This window comes from Chrysemys picta, chromosome 1 (genome assembly GCF_011386835.1).
Source record: "Chrysemys picta bellii isolate R12L10 chromosome 1, ASM1138683v2, whole genome shotgun sequence".
Classification (NCBI taxonomy): Eukaryota; Metazoa; Chordata; order Testudines; family Emydidae; genus Chrysemys; species Chrysemys picta.
The window spans coordinates 347,169,670-347,187,014 of NC_088791.1; the positions used below are offsets into that span (position 1 = coordinate 347,169,670).

General features: G+C 56.3%; 1 protein-coding gene across 16 annotated transcripts in view; it reads right to left on the bottom strand.

Annotated features, from left to right (window-relative positions):
* Positions 1 to 15,765: 15,765 nt before the first annotated feature.
* ARAP1 (ArfGAP with RhoGAP domain, ankyrin repeat and PH domain 1) overlaps positions 15,766 to 17,345 on the bottom strand; it is a 222,196-nt gene continuing 220,616 nt past the window's right edge. For all 16 annotated transcript variants that reach the window (XR_010597928.1, XR_010597926.1, XR_010597927.1 and 13 more), the window contains one exon: positions 15,766 to 16,919. The gene's annotated coding sequence lies outside the window, so the exon portion shown is untranslated. The remainder of the gene's footprint in view (positions 16,920 to 17,345) is intronic.

A 17,345-nucleotide genomic window follows, 5' to 3' on the forward strand; every position in this document is an offset into this window, starting at 1 on the left:
CAGGGACGTATTAGTGCCGTTGGCCAAGGCCCTGGGGAGACCTTTGGGATACTGTAAAAAGCAACAGAGGGTCCTGTGGCACCTTTGAGACTAACAGAAGTATTGGGAGCATAAGCTTTCGTGGGTAAGAACCTCACTTCTTCAGATGCAAGACCTTTGGGATACTGTGCACAATTCTGGGCAGCCACGTTTACACGTAGGATGCGACGCCGGGGTTGCCTGAGATAAGAAGGGACTGGACTTGTGACCCAGGCGGTCCCCCCGGGCCTGTGCTCCTACGAGGACTGAAGCCGTAACTCTATCCACCAGGCAGGCCGCAAAGGGCGTGACCAACCCTTTATCTGCTCTATTTCACCCACCGGGGCAGCTGCTCCAACCCCTCGTTACCCACAAAGCCCTGGGGCACAGCAGCCAAGCCACTGGCTTTCCTGAGCCCAGGGGAAGCCACCCCCTGGAACTGAAGACTGGCAGCGGCTTGGACTGGGGCCTGGCTGAAAATCAGGCCAATCGCCCATCTGGCCAGGCCCTACATTCGCCTCCGAGCTAAATGCCTCATTCTGTGACGTGGACCCACGGGAGGCTGGGCTGTTGGGGGCGTGTTGTACACAGTGACCGAGGACAGGATTAAATTACACGCCCCTAGGCAGTGATACTCAGCCGGAGGCTGGCAACTGGCTCTTGATTGCAGCCCCCGCGGCTCTTTGCAGCACACGATATTAAAACACGCTGTGATCGCATTATTAGCCAATCGACGGTATTAACCAATCGGGATGCTTTTACTAGGTTATTATTAACCAACTGTAGTTGATAAAATAACAGGCCTTGACCAGTCATTTTGCTGGGAGAATAATATATAGATATATAGATTTATAAACGAAATACTTCCCGTCATGCTGTTTAAATAAGAAGCTATAATACTACAGAAAAGGAAACAAGGAATGCACCCAACTGTGCCTCTCTTGGGTAATGCTGATTGCTAATTTGTCTCCTGAACCACTGCGGTCTGAGTATCCCTGCCCTAAAGAGCAGGGCCGGCTCCAGGCACCAGCCGACCGAGCACGTGCTTGGGGCGGCAACTTGGGCCGGGGAGGCGCTCAGGTTTTTATTTTATTTATTTATTTATTTATTGGTTCGTCGGGGCAGCGCTGGAGGGGTTTTTATTTGTTTCCACGGCACGGCGCTCGGGGGGCGGGGCTTCGGGCGGCACGGTGCTCAGAGGGGGGCGGGGCTTCAGGCGTCGCAACGCTTGGGAGGGCGGGGGCTTGGCGTGGCGCTGGGGGGGCAGGGGCTGGCGCAGCATGGCGCTCGGAGGGGCCAGGGGCTTGGTGCTCAGAAGGGGGCTGGGGCTTGGCGCGGCGCTCGGAGGGGGGGCGGGGGCTGGCGCAGCGCTCGGAGGGGGGCGGGGGCTTGGCGCGGCACTTGGAGGGGGGCTGGGGCTTGGCACAGCGCTCTGGGAGGGGGCGGGGGCTTGGCGTGGCGCTGGGGGGGCTGGCGTGGCACGGCGCTCGGAGGGGGGCGAGGGCTTGGCGCTCGGAGGAGGGGCTGGGGTTGGCGCGGCGCTCGGAGGGGGGGCTGCGGGTTTCGGGCGGCGCAGCGCTTGGAGGGGGCGTGGCTTCGGACAGCGTGGCGCTTGGAGGGGGTGTGGCTTCGGGTGGTGTGGCGCTCTGGGGGGCGGGGCTTCGGGCAGCATGGTGCTGGGGGGGCGGGGATTTCGGCGGCGCTGGGGGGGGGTATGGCGGCGCAGCGCTTGCGGGGGGAGGGCGGCACTCTTCTTTTTTGCCTGGGGCGGCAAAAAAGTTAGAGCTGGCCCTGCTAAAGAGAGAACACGCCAGTGCGCGGATCAAAGAGTGGACTCTAGCTACGGTACTTCTCTGGCCCCCAGCATTCCCATTTCTGAGCATCATGTGATCTTTAATATAGAGATCCTCACACAGCCCTCTGAGGCAGGGCCGTTAACACCATTGTACCGATAGGGAAACTGAGGCACGGGGAGACAAGTGACTTGCCCAGCGTCACATAGGAAGTGTGTGGCCGAGCCAGGAATTAAACCTGAGTCACCCAAGTCCTAGACTAGCACCCTAACCACTGGGCAATGCTTCCCATAAAGTGAGGCTGCCCTTTCTCCTGATGCAAGGAGGCTAAGCCGAGAGGAAGGCTGGGCTAGTGGTTAAGGCATGCGAGTAGCACTCAGGGGATCTGGGTCCATTTTCCAGCTCTGCCAGAGGCAAGTCATTTCCTCAGCTGTAAAATGGGGATAATCCTTCCTTTGGCTAGCTAGAGTGTAAACTCTCCAGGGCAGGGGCTGGCACTTGATCTGTGCGTGGGCAGCGCCTAGCACAATGGGGCCCCGATCTCAGCTGGGACCTCTCGGTACCACTGCAATGCACACAGTGATAACTGTAAAAGAATGGGGAACGAGCACGCTTGCAGGACACCTGAGTGTCTGATATTCGGGGCCGGTTCTAGGGGTGGGTGATCACTGGCCACCACCGTCCAGGCGGTACCATCCCGCCGTGCGGCTTGGGGTGGGTTTTCCTTTTGTTGCTCCGCTGCTCCGGGGCTGGGCTGGGAGGATGGAGCTGAAAACATCTTCCACCCTGGCCGGCAAACCGTATAATTGGAGTATGGAACAGGCCTCTCACGTGTGCTCCTCCCTTGTTTTGCAGCTTCCGCCCTTCCCCTGGAGTCCCGCTTTGTGGCTCTGAGCTTGACCCCGGCTCTCTCTGCAGCCTGGTTTGTGATGCTGGTGAATGAGGTGTTTTGTGGCTGTGGTTTGTTCTCAGCTCCGTGGCCTTGAACTGCCAGTGGCCGCCTCCCTCGCCTCTGGTCACAATAGCTCCTGCAGAGCACCGGCTTCATTGCAGACGAGCTCCAGGAAGCTTGGGGTCATAAAGCCCCTGTACTGCTCTGGGTTTGTACAGCGCCTCGGCCCTGCTGGCCTAAGCATGAGAAGGCGGGGGGAGGTCATATCTTCTATTGGACCATCTTGTGTTGGTGAAAGAGACACGCTCTCGAGCCCCACAGCGCTCTTCTTCAGGGACAAAGGGACTCCCAGCGGCCCAGCGAAATGGGTGGAACTAACTTCTGACACTAAACCATCCGTTCCACGTTGCATTTCGCTGGGCCGCTGGGAGTCCCTCTCCCAGACCCGAAGGAGGGCTCTGTGTGGCTCGAAAGCTTGTCTCTTTCACCAACGGAAGTTGGTCCAGTAAAAGACACTTCCTCCCTCACCTTGTCTCACTAATAGCCTGGGACAGCCACAACCACACAACACACAACAATGGACTTAGCGTGATCGCTCAATAAGGATTAACATTTCAGCACCCAAAACCATCCGCTAACTCGAGGTCATTCCGGGGGGCGCTATTGCATCTTCCTCTGAAGCAGTTGTGCACCCTGCTTAGGGTTGCCAGGTTTCTGAGCGGGACGCCTGGTTGAAAAGGGACCCTGGGGGCTCTAGTCAGCACTGCTGACCGGGCCACTAAAAGTCCAGTCAGCAGCGCAGCAGGGCTAAGGCAGGCTCCTTGCCTGCCCTGGCTCCGCACGGCTCCCGGAAGCAGCCAGCCGGCTCCTGGCTGCAGGGGTGGCCACAGGGACTCCGCGCGCTGTCCCCGTCCCAAGCCCCCTGGCCGCTCTGCCCAGGAGCCAGACGTGCCAGCCGCTTCCAGGAGCCATGCGAAGCCAGGGCAGGCAGGGAGCCGGCCTTAGCCCCGCTGCCCCACCAACCAGGAGCCGCCTGATGTAAGTGCCTGCACCCCGAACTCCCTTCCACCCCCCAACTCCCTGCCCCAGGTCAGACCCCCCTCCCCTACCCAACTCCCTGCCCCAGGGCAGTCCCCGCCCTCCACCCTAACTCTTTGCCACACCTCAACTCCCTGCCCCAGGTCAGACCCCCCTCCCCTACCCAACTCCCTGCCCCAGGGCAGTCCCCGCCCTCCACCCGAACTCTTTGCCACACCTCAACTCCCTGCCCCAGGTCAGACCCCCCTCCCCTACCCAACTCCCTGCCCCAGGGCAGTCCCCGCCCTCCACCCGAACTCTTTGCCACACCTCAACTCCCTGCCCCAGGTCAGACCCCCCTCAGAACTGCCCAGGGACGCTGCTTGGTGCCTCTCTCAGGAGGCAGTCACACTCCCCTAGCACAACACCATCACGGCTGATTAACGGGTCAGTAATCCTGCTGGGCTTGGGCCCCCCAGAGGGGGGAGGGGGCAGGCTCTTAACAGCCACTTAGGACAGGAAGTGACGGAGAGGCTGCACCCAGCTGAGTCAGCAGCAGGATCAAGCAGGGAAGGTGTCATTACGCCCACTGGAATTGGCCGCCCGGACCCTGACTCGTTACTGGTGCCAGCGGGCAGCATCAGCACCGGGCTCGCGGTTCATCCTGTAACGCCCAGCCGCTGACATAGCGGGATGGGGCTGCAGGATGCTCTGGGGACGCGGGAGTGGCCTCGGTGTCAGGTCATGGTGTGGGGGAACACCCGGGCCCTTGAGATCCCAACCAGCCCGAGTGTCACCCTTTACAGGGGGCAGGGCTGGCTCCATAGCCTTCCCGCAGCGACCAAAGGGTCAAACGCACCGTCCCTTAGCCCACGGCCAACAGGAGAGAGCCGTGGCCCATGGCGTAGTGGCATCTGGCAGGTCACAGATGCTTTCTTAGTGTTCCTCTTCCTCGGAGCCACCCACGGCTTTGCCTGGAGTTCAGGGCTGATGAGTGGGAGGGGAGCAGGTCCGGATGGGAGTGTGGGCTATATTGGCAGAGAGAAAGGAGGGTCAGGACAAAACTGGGAGGGAAGATCAAACCAGTATCTCAGATGCCTATATACAAATGCGAGAAGTATGGGGAATAAGCAGGAAGAACTGGAAGTGCTAATAAATAAATACAACTATGACATTGTTGGCATCACTGAAACTTGGTGGGATAATACACATGATTGGAATGTTGGTGTGGATGGGTACAGCTTGCTCAGGAAGGATAGACAGGGGAAAAAGGGAGGAGGTGTTGCCTTATATATTAAAAATGTACACACTTGGACTGAGGTAGAGATGGACATAGGAGACGGAAGTGTTGAGAGTCTCTGGGTTAGGCTAAAAGGGGTAAAAAACAAGGGTGATGTCATGCTAGGAGTCTACTCCAGGCCACCTAACCAGGTGGAAGAGGTGGATGAGGCTTTTTTTAAACAACTAATAAAATCATCCAAAGCCCAAGATTTGAAGACGGCAGCTTGGGTGAAGTGATCATGAAATCATAGAGTTTGCAATTCTAAGGAAGGGTAGAAGGGAGAACAGCAAAATAGAGACAATGGATTTCAGGACTCTTCCTGAAGAAACAGGCCTGCTGCAGGGAGTCAGATGCTGGGGGGAAGCCCCTGGCTCCCCTGGCACATCCCCAGCCTGCGCGGGCTCAGGCAGACCCTGGCACCATCCGAGTTAGAGCCAGAGAGCCCCACCCCAGCAGGGATACCAGGCCTGGGTAGCCCCTGTGCGTGGGGCTCGAATGCTGCTGCAATGCTGCGGGGCCCTTCCCATAGCATAGGGTTACCATACGTCCGGATTTTCCCAGACATGTCCGGCTTTTGGGGGCTCAAATCCCCGTCCGGGGGGAAATCCCCAAAAGCCGGGCATGTCCGGGAAAATCGGGAGGGCTCGGTGGTGCTCGGCCGGGGCCGGCAGTGCGGGGCCGGGGCCGGTGCGGGGCCGGGGCCATGGTGCGGGGCCGGGAACCAGGGGCGCAGTGCTGGGCCGGGCGCGGGGCCGGACGGGAAGCCGGGGGCGCGGTGCCGGGCCGGGAGCCGGTCAGCCGGGCCCGCGGGGAGCCGGGGAGCCGAGCCCGCGGGGGGGCGGGGAGCCGGGGAGCCGAGCCCGCGGGGAGCCGGTCAGCCGGGCCCGCGGGGCGGGGAGCCGGTCAGCCGGGCCCGCGGGGAGCCGAGCCCGCGGGGAGCCGGGGAGCCGAGCCCGCGGGGCGGGGAGCCGGTCAGCCGGGGAGCCGAGCCCGCGGGGCGGGGAGCCGGGCCGGGCCGGGAGCCGGGGTCGCGGGGCCGGGAGCCGGGGGGTGCGCCGGGCCACCGGGGGCCGGCAGTGCTGGGCGGGCCGGGGGTGGTCGGCCGGGGCGCCTCCTCCCCCCCACACCCCCCTTACCTGCTTCAGGCTTCCCGCAAATCAAATATTCGCGGGAAGCAGGGGAGGGGGCGGAGACTTTGTGGAGGGGGCGGGGTTGGGCGGGGGTGTGGGCGGGGGTGTGGGCGGGGCCGGGGGCTGTGGCGTGTCCTCCATTTGGAGGCACAAAATATGGTAACCCTACCATAGCAGCTGTCACTGGGCGATGCTCTGAACTACTCCCTACAAAGCCAGCTCTGGGGGAGCCTCCTCTCTCTGAGCAGACTGTCTCCAGGACAAGAAGCTTACACAGCTTCGGCCTTCCTGGGTCTGACCTCGGAGCATTCAGCCTCCCCTTCTCACACTGTGCGCTTCCCACAGCGAGTCCGCACAGGCGGGGCTCCCGGGGAAGCCAGAGGGCCCTGCACCCCAACTCCGCAGCCAGACGTGACTCGCAGCCAGCCAGTAAAACAGAAGGTTTATTTGATGACAGGAACACAGTCCAAAACAGAGCTTGTAGTTATAGGAAACAGGACCCCTCAGTCAGGTCCATCTTGGGGGGCAGAGAGGCCAGACCCCGGCTCTGGGCCTCCCTCTCTTTCCCCAGCCAGCTCCAAACTGAAACTCTCCAGCCCCTCCTCTCTGGTCTTTGTCTCTTTTCCGGGCCAGGAGGCCACCTGATCTCTTTGTTCTCCAACACCTTCAGTTGGCACTTGCAGGGGAGGGACCCAGGCCATCAGTTGCCAGGAGACAGGGTGTCGGCCATTCTCTGTGCAGACAGCATCACACTGGCCCTCTTGGGCTCTGCAACAATCACACCTCCTTATTCCCCCACCTAGATACTTAAGAAATGCATAGGGGAAACTGAGGCACCCACCCAGTATTCGGAGAAAACATTCAGAACATTCCCACTTCGTCACTGAAGGGAAGGCTCATCCCTGGCTCTGGTGGTTCTGGGGAGATGGAGCAGGGATGGCGGATGGGGCAGGGAGAGAGGCTGAGTTGCTGGGGCTGGGGAGAGGGAATTGGAGGTGGGATGGATGCTGGGGGAAGCATGAGCCTCTCGGCTCCAGCTGGGGCCAGGGAACTGGAGGGGTGGGCAGATTGGGTAGGTCTAGCGGGGGATGGAGAAAGTGGGAGGGAGGGATTGCTGCTGCTGACCATGCCAGGGACAACCTCGATGTCCCCTGATGGAACAATAATAGACAACGGCAGCACCGCAGGGGCTCCAGCAGGGGAAGGGTTAAGACGAGTCACGCGGAGGAACAAACGGGAGAGGAGAACAGGCCCCAGCACGAAAATTATCCAATTAAAAGTCAGGGGATCCTGAGAATTGTGCGCTGTGCGTGCGCTTGCCTATGCACAAGTGCACACGCGTGTGTGCGTGCTGCCCGGCCAGTGTGACAAGACCCCAATCTAGGCCCCCTGGGGTGCAGCAGCAGCTCGTGGCACCCCCCTGATGCATCATGGGCAATTTATTCCATTTCCTTTTTTCGAAGAATCCCACAGTGGGGTTTATTCAATTTGTAGCCAAGACACTGCTATGGTAACCTTGGCGGTGTTACCAGGGGAACCTGCTACCGTTCATCAGGCCCCATTAAAGGAAGGAGCATTTATAGGAATCCCAGCTTTACAGATCGATAGCCACCCCTCCGCCCTACGCCCATCACGCTTGTCTGCCAGGCTGGATCTGTGATGGCCACGGGCTGATCTGAGTAGGGATATCTAGCTCCCTACTGCTGGTAGATGTTCCCTTACCCAGCTGCGCTCGCTAGCGTTAGGAAAATCAAAGCGGCACCACGCACTGGAGTTAAAGCTGCCCCTTGCTGGTTGAAGGTGCCGTGCTCTGGGTGTTAGAGCCGTCCACAGCCTTGGTGCTGTGCAATGTGAGTAGATACCCAAATCCATGTGGTGGCAAAGGACGGATGTTGCCACCTGTGTCTGGCCAGGGGATGACGCTGCTCCCGTCAGACACTGACCTGGCCACAGCGAGCCATGCGTTTGTAAACTCCAGGTGTCACTGCCACAACCTGCTCTGGTTCAACCTCACAGCACTGGGCTGGTGCGGCAGTGACTGGCTGAAATCGCCCGGCTTGTGCTAGGCAGGAGGTCAGACTGTGTGATCCCAGCGGTCCATGCCGGCCTTAATGTCTGTGCATTCCCCAGCCCCTGCACAGGACGCCAGCTGATGAAATTACCACCGCCAGCCATGCTGCACGCAGGGCTAAATGTCTGGGCCCCTCAGCATCCTCCCACCCACAATACAGAGCCGTCCCAGTCTTTAAGCTTGTTCCTACCAGCAGGGCTGGATGAGAGACAGACATTCCTGCAGGGGGGCACTCAGATACCAGTGTGACTATAAAACCCTAGGGAGACAGAAAGGTGGGCCCAGCTGTTACGCCCCATCAGCCCTGCCCAGTGCACAAGTTGTTCCTTTGATTGCGGGGTGCCCTACAGATGTGGAGCACCGAGGACCGACACTGAAGGAGGGGGGCGAAGCTGGGAACTCGTGAGATGGACTTGGCTCCTCAGATGACAGCAGTCCAGAACTGAAATGCACCGGCCTCCTGGCAGTGGTGGCCACAAGAAGTGGAAGGAGAGGCGGGAGGAAGCTGGATGGCTGGAGACCAAGCTGGAGGAAACCAGGACAAGGGGCGATGGCCCAGCAACGAACAAAGGGCTGACGAGGGTTCGAGAAAGAGGGAAGGGCCTGGTGGGAAGAGTCGGAGAAGGAGCTGGCGTGCAGGTACATGGACGGCAGAAGGGGTTAGGGAAGAGGACAGGGATGGGAAAAGGGAAGTGGAGAGAAGTCGACGGACACACAGGGAGCAAAGATGGCGCCCTCTGATACAACAGGAGAGAAATATAACGCAATACCTGTTATATTTGTGCATGAGCCACCCCCCACTCCCAAAAGTTGGCTTGACAGTTAATAGTCATTAAGTGAAGAGATTGATTCATCAGCTTTCCAGGTCATAGAATCATAGAATATCAGGGTTGGAAGGGACCTCAGGAGGTCATCTAGTCCAACCCCCTGCTCAAAGCAGGACCAATCCCCAGGGCAGATTCAGCGTTATGTCACGTGGGGACATGTTTTGGCCTATCACACACAATTTCTGACCCCAGATTCTTCTGCCCAATCCGGTTGACGCTGAAAACGAGTTTCCGCAAACAAATCCCTCCCCACACAGAGATTTGCCTTGACATTTTTAGCGCGAATTTTTTTCCAGGCCGGTATGGCTGGTATTTGGAAAGCACAATGACTTGAAAACTCAAGTGGGAGGCACTTTGTGTATTCTTGCTTATGAGAGTCACGCTTATGAAACCCTGGCTACTCAACAGCAAAGACAGTGCTGCTCTCAACAGAAGTCTCACAATGCCCAGCGGTTGCAGTGACGGAAAGCCTATAGCGAGAGTGGAAAAGGAGAGACACAATGGCTCTCTAAGAGCTGAGTGCCCTCACAGGGAACAGGTCAACAGTGGGCTGTGGAGAAGAGCTGGGTTTGGAAAGAGCTGAGAGAATCAGAGATGGAGAGAGGGTCAGGAAAGGATCAACCTCCAACAAGGCAGAAGACAGAGTGGGGGATCTGGGAGGCACTGAGAGAGCAGGGTGAGGAACGTAGATAACTGACTAGATAGAAAGATGACAGCACTGACCCAGCTGCAGGAGAATGGGAGGCAAGGGAGATAGATGGGGACATGGCAATGAAAAATCTTGAAGACAAGGGCCCTTGTGTAGCGGCTACAGCAGTGAAGATGAGCAAAATGGTGGTATCTGATGGGGGAGGTCTGCTGCGGCTTTCTGGACAGATTGCTTTGGGTGGAAGCAAGAGAGATGGACTTTCAAAATACATCTAATCTAGTAAAGCTGTCTAGTATTCACACACAGAAAAGTCAACGGAGCTCAGCTGGGACCACTCATCTACCTGACATTTCTAATGCACCTGTCCACACACCTGGGAATCTCATCTGGCCCGGAACATGCAGGCAAAGATCAGCTGGCACGTATTACTCACGCTCGCTCTGAGAGCACGTCCATGAAGCCCAGGAAGAAGCCAACGCAGTCAGGGGTCGTGGGGCTCTTCTTCTCTCCTCATTAGTGAGGACAGCAGAGCACCGTGTTGTCAGGCAAAGGATATCAGCCCGAAGTTCTCACGCCTGCTCTGCTGAGAGACGGCCATTCCCTTCCTGAGTACACATCTCCACTTGACACATCTGTACATCGGTGCAGGAGGCCATCTTTAAAATAGCAATCTCAGGCCCCTGTGCTGACACACGTCTTGGGTTACTTGGCTGCAGAGGGCTCTCTGGGGAAGACCTCCACTGGGACTTCCCATGTATCTCATGCTACAGGCTCGTAGGCCTGGCTCTCTAGTTTCTGGCTTCCCCAGGCTTAGCTCCAAGCAGTGAAACATACCAGCCACCTGGGAAAATTCAGCATTTTTCTAGCTGCCGGCAGGGTTGAAAGGCCTGTGCCAGGATCAGAGGAGTCATTGTTTGAAGGTGGGTCTGAGAGAAGGTAAGAGCTCAAGGCAGTGTCCCTCACGGGGAAGGAGGGATGTGTCTGGTTTCACCGTCCACGTGGCACGCTCATTGAAGTCAATGGACACTCCACACACCTGAGGCACCGTTAAGCCCAGCTGTTTGGGATTCCGCATTTCCAGGCTCAGAGAGGAGGATTACAACCAGTCTCGGAGTATTTCTCACAGCGCTAAGACCATTCAGTAGAGAGACACTCCAGAATCAACATCCCTTTGCTCTTAGGTACAGATGGGAAATAAACTCTTATCCCTCCCCTACAGCCAGCTTGCGACGTTTCACAAATGGCCGGTGTGACATTCTGTACCCCAAAGCAACACCCTGGCACCCCCACATTAACCCTGGTGGTATCATTATGTTTTGTGCAAAGTATGCCTTGTAAGGTATCATTCTAAAAGTCTTGATCTGTTGAACATCAATATCCTGTTGGATTGTACGTGCTGTCATGGTATCTGAGGTTATGAATATTGACTGTGTACCAGTATTTCAATTGTGTTTGCTCCTGGGGTGACCCCCACAAGGTAGTTTACATCCAGTCTAGCCAGCACTTTGTGGATGAACCATTCAAGGTCATGCCCCATTAACACAATAGAAGAAGCTTATCCCCACCCGATGGACTTTCCTGTGAACGTTCTAGCCAATATATGGCTAATGGCTGCTATGACTCATCGAAGCATGTGACTAGCTCATGTGACTCTGGACTCCATCTTGTGCCTGTACTTTTCCACTAACTGCGCTGGGGGCTTTGTTTGGGACAATGAAGTTCCCTCCACATGGAAGAAACTATAAAAGGGGGAAGCAACATCATCACTTGGCCTCACTCTCCCCACAACTCAACACCTGGAGACACCTCGGGAACAAAGACTGAACCGGGGAGGTGGCCCCAGGCAGGAAATAGGGAAGCCCAGGCTGTGTATGGCAGATTGGTGGACCGTTTGTATCATCAGGGTGGGACATTGCTTACTTCAAATCCTGTGTAGTGTATAGAACTTAGCTTGCAATTTTGTTTTATTTTTTAGGTAGCCAACTTTGAGCTGTACGCTGTTACTTACAATCAGTTAAAATCTCTCTTTCTGTAGTTAATAAATCTGTTTTATATTTTTTACCTAATACAGTGTGTTGTTTGAAGTGCAAAAGGGAAACCTGCTCAGGACCAGGGGCTGGTGCATTGTCCTCTCCACACTGAGGGAGGGGCGGACCGGATAATAACTTACACCGGTCGAATAGTACATCTCTGGGGTCCTAGGCTGTGGGGAACTGGCTGAAACCTATTGTTGGTTCATGAGTGGCTAGTGAAAGCATTCATGTAACTGCAGCTGGGTGTGTCCCTAGCTGTGTCTGGCTGCGGAAGTGCAAGACCTGGAGAGGATTGCAGCTTGTCACAGCCTCACACTGCAAGAGGGAGCCCAGGTTGGTATGCCAGAGGGCTCAGCGGTACCCCCATTCCAGGTTGCACCCCGGGGACGTACATCACAGCTAGGCAGCAGCCTTGTCTAATTCCTTAATGCTACCATCTCCCCACGATATATATGGTGTTGCACTAGCTAACACGCACACCGGGTATCTCTAGATGGTGCCTTGCTTAGGTAAATCCTCCAGGGTACATGCTCCACTGAGGCTGCCAGCAGATAAAAGACCTGCTACTTCTGTTGACCGCTAAGAGGGATTTTCCTTTAGCTCCACTGGTTCTAGAGCAGATGGGCATGCATTCCATCCCCCATGTCAAGGGGGGCTTGGAGGGTGGGGGTTAGACGGCAACTATGTGGAAAGCCTTAGAGGAGGAGTAATTCTTCAGACTCCTTCCTAAAGTAAATGTGAAAGCAACTATCTTGCCTTCCATCTTCTGTGGAACACACAGTGCTCACGCTGTTCCCGACACATAACCAATTCCAGCTCTGCCTTCCCACCTGCTAATGGATGAAGAATGGCTGAGTGACACTAATGGGGCCTGGGGCCTAGAACACAGGCAGGAGAGCTCTTCCATTAGCAGCGGAAGCTACCATCGCGGGCGTCTTCACTTAAGGAATGACGGCTGCCTCTTCAAAATAGCTCTGGCTTTTAAAGAACAAAAATAGCTCTTCTCCTCCAAGGTCAGGAATCTCACCGACCTGGTGATGCTGTTAACTCTGCGTGTGCCAAGGGGCAGGGCACAACTGGGGGCAATGACATGAGGTCATCTCCACGGACATCTACGGTACTTATATAGCTCTCACTCGCCTAATCTCTGAGACCACCCCCGCCGTTCACGTGTTTAGCCTCCCATCCAGCCAGGGCAGCGCTCTACCCGGGGTACAGATGGGGGATTGAAGCACAGGGAAGATGGAGTGACCGGTCCATAGCAGGGCAGGGACTTAAAGCCCCGTCACCTGAATCCTACTTCAGTGCCCTGCCCATGAGACCATGTTACATACAGGATGTAGGACGTGAAAGGGACACAGAAAGCCACTGCAGACAGAACAGCACATCTGATTAGTGCAAAGGGTGAGCACCCCCTGACAATCTGGGCCAATCACACACAAGTCACCACAGAAGAATCCTAACACTGGTGCCTTTATTTTCTGGTTGTAGCTGCCAGTCACGGTAGGGCAGGACACTCATATGGCCAGCCGGCCTGTCATCTATTTGGCGGCCCCAGGGCCTGCAGTCTCCGCGGCCCTGCACAGGATGGCAGGGCCTTGGCTTCGGCCAGCACCATTCTGTGGGCCCCTTCTAGGAAGAGGCTAGTAGTCTGTGCACAGGGCTACGGGCCGCAAGGCTCCTGAGTGCTAATTCTGACTCTGCCCCTGAGTCCTCCTGTAGCTCCGTCCCACCCGCCCTGACTGGAATTACTGACCTGCCTTAGCGGGTCTGTCGGCCTGCGGGGAATGGACGTCCCCTTCTAGATTCACACCTTCCAAGGCCAGAAGGGACCAATGTGATCGTCCAGTCTGCCCTCCTGTGTCACACAGGCCAGAGACCTGCCCACAATAATCCCTAGAGCAGAGCTTTTAGACAGCCAGCCAGTTTGGATTTAAAAATAGTCAGTGATGGAGAATCCACCACGACCCTTTGTTCCAGTGGCTAATGACTCTCACCGCTAAACATTTATGCCTCATTTCCAGTCTGAATGTGTCTAGCTTCAACTTCCAGCCATTGGATCGTGTCAGACCTTTCTCTGCCAGACCGAGCCTGTTATTAAATATTTGTTCCCCATGTGGATACTCACAGACTGTGATCATGCCTAGCAGGGGCTAAGCTGAAGAAAGAAGGGAAGAGTGTCATTGTCTGCCAGCTGGTTCTCCCAGAAGGTGGGGCATATGGGGGCTCTTTACAGAGAGGAGAGGGGGCAGTCGGCGAATGAGACTCATGTTAGGGCTCCTCAGAGTGTGACGGTTAAAGACAAGGGCCTGAAAACCACATGACAGGCTCCAGCATTGCCATGCAGGCGCTAGGGACCCAGCATGTGCTTACAGGAGGACAGCCAGATTCAGCCCAAGAGTAGAGACAGACCCAACAGTAGCCTGGCCAGGTATTTTCCAGCAGGACATTTTTCCAGGCTGCTTTGTCAAAAGCAAAACGTTTTGCGGAAACGCGTTGATTTCAAAATTTCATGTCAGGAAAACCAAACCAAAACCCAACGGCCAGCGGCTCCGAATCTCCTTTGGAAACAACTTTCCATTTCTTTATTTGATCTTAGATGACGTCGTAGCAAATTGAAAAAGTTGAAGTCGGAACGAAATGTTTCAAATTGACCGAAAACTATTTTTTTCCCCCCTGAAATTTCATATTGCGGGAAATGTCAACGGTTTTTGGTTTTGTTCCATTTAGGAACAGAAAGGGAAAAAAAGATCTACCGAACGGAAAATCCGGTGCCTGATCATCTCTCTTCAATAGTTGGACTTCTCCCATCCACAACGCATACGACACAGAGTGTAAAACCCCAAGCAGCACCTAGGGGCCCCAACGTCAGTCCATTTTATGCCCACAAGGCATGAACAGGGGTCTCAATCTTTCGCCAAGCGGAGCAGTGAGCTGCTTCCAGCTTCTTCTCCAACCAGAATAGCTTTCAGCTCTGGTGCCTGTCTCTCTGCGGCCTGAGTGGGTCTCTTTATCTCTCTCTCTCTCAGCCCCTGGGGGACTCAGTTACTCTTAGCATTCATTCCCTGTTAATCATCTGCCCTGATAGAAAGAGCAACATTACCCTTATCCTCCTTTGTAAAGTGCTCTGCCATCCCCAGCTGAAAGGTGCTATATGTAGACAGAATATTACTACTCTATTCCATATCAAAAAGACACTTATGTTAAGGTTACATGGTTACAGATTGCTACATAACCTTAACTCTTCCCCTTGGGTATGGGTCACAATACACGCTTTAGTTACAGGATCACACGCTGGTTTCCCGCAGCACCTGCATCATTCAGGGCACAAGCTGCCTGGCTTGCAGCAAACGAGACAGCTGTTCACTATGTGGTCCCTGCCTCATTCACCAAACAAGGAATGGGGCAGAGGGTTTGCAGAGAAAATGGCATGTGATCACATCATTAAACGCTATACTATAATGCACATGTTCAAGGGGCAGAGTTAAGGTTGCCTGGATAACCTTACTTTTGCCATTTCCTGTCTTTTGGGTGCTTGACCATGCAGATGTAATAGTCTTTTAACATCTTTTTTTGGTCTAGAATCTCCTCAACTTTTAAAGAAAAGGGAGGCTATTAAACAGAGGAATTCTCCCATATAGCTAGTCAACTGGGGAACATTCTGGCTTGCCTGATACGTGCATTAGCGACAGATCGCTCAGCTCTCTGCGCACCCACTTTTGAACACTGAGGGAGACAGAAGCTGGCCTCTTTCTCTGTGTCCCCACTTAACGTCCCGATGACGAGGGTCACTGCTCCTCTGTCTTGCCCTGGGGCCCTAAAACAATGAGCTCATGCTCCTCCATCTTCACCTCTAGCGGAAGCAACTGTCCCTCCCCCCCCACCCCAGCTCCCTCACCTCGGCCTGCAGCCCCAAGACCACGGTTCTTTGCCCCTTTATCTCAGCTTGCAGCCCGGGGATAACAGGCCATCCCCGACATCGGCCTGATGCATTCAAGCTGCCAGCCCCTCACCTTGCCCTGCAGCCCGGAATCACTGGGACACCATCACACGGACTTCCCTAGGCATTTAATATTAACAATAACCAAAGACGCTGTTGAACAGGACAGCGCTGGCCCCTCTCCCTGCCCGCAGCCACAGTTTGCAGTTTCCTATACACCACAAGGCAATAGACACCCAGGACAAACGGCCCCACTCCAAGCTCAACTTCGGGCTGGTCCAGAGTCCCATGCACCCCCACCCCCCGCCCCAGTCTCTTGCTGCTTCCACCAGGGTCCCTCACGCCACATGTCCCAGCTGTGGCTCCACTCAGCCATCTCCACATGCCCACGGCTGGGCGCTGGACTCTCCCCACTCTAAGGCCCTGCTTGCGAAGCTTTCGCCCGAAAGGCCCATGTGGTCACGGGATCGGGCAGCCTGGGAGAAGGAGAGAAGCGGCGTGTGGCTCTGAGGGGCCAGCAGCGGAGATGGGAGCCTTCGATCCACTCCCCCTGTGGGTCGTCTTCAGCCCTTCTCCAACGTAGTGATACAGAACGGCTGGGGTTAGCCCGCCGCTCCTCCTTGGGAAGGTTTAATGCTTCCACCAGCAGAAGCACCCTCGCGAGAAAGTCTCTGCCTGGACGGCCCTTGCCGCCTTTCCGTGGCTTGCGGTTTCAAATAGAGAGAGCGATTTTAAAGAAAGCAAGAGTGCCCCCAGCCCCTAACCCCTCCCGGAGCAGCAGCTGGCACCAGAGAGGGGCCATCCCAGCCTGCGCCCTTCCAGTTTTAATTCAGGACCCAAGAAGAAGCAAGAAGCAGCTGGTGATGGGGGAGAAAGACACTCCCAGGTGAAGCGATGGGTCCAGAACGGTCCGTCCCAGCACAGCTTCCCCTGCCCCGTCTCTGGGGTTCGGCTGCTCACGGCACAGCCGGCCAACGAGATGACCGATGAAACGGTGTCCGCTTGAATAATTAACCCTTTAGAAGCAGCTCCGGGGTCCCACGCTCTTTGCCAATGGATTCATTTTCCTTAAATCAAACATGGTTGCTTATTGTTTTGCGGCTGCTGTCGGCTTTGCCGTAGAAAGAGGATTGGCTCAAGGGGCTGGCACGCATTCAGAGAGCCCCCCCGGCCTCCGCGCAGACCCCGCTGGGCGAGCAGGGACAACGTGACGTGACTTGTGCGCTCCTGGGCTCTCAGGCTGCCTCCCCCCCTCTCACAAACGGACCTGGGGACAAAAAGAGAGAGACGCCAGGCTGACTCCTGGGCAGAGAGCTCGCTGGCCAGCCGAACGGCTCCTCCGGGAGCTTTCCCTGCCCCGCTGGCTCCTGCAATCCCTCCCCACTCACATCTCGCGCTCTCTGGGCTGCTTCCTCCACCCTGCATGGCCTGGGGCAGTGCCCTGCGGCCCCTCCGTTGGAGATGGGCCCGCTATGTCGTTAAGGGGGGGCTGGCACCGTTGTGGGGGTTCAGGAGGGGACTGGGAGTCTAGATCAGCTCCTGGGTCCTTCTCCTGGCTCTGCCTCTGCTCCACTTGAGTGATTTTGAGCAAGCCACGCAGGCCACAATATGGGTGCCCATAGTTAGGCCCCAGACCCTCCCCAAGTCCCCGAATAGACTCGGCCAGGTTTTCAGACGTGCTGAGGACCAGCGG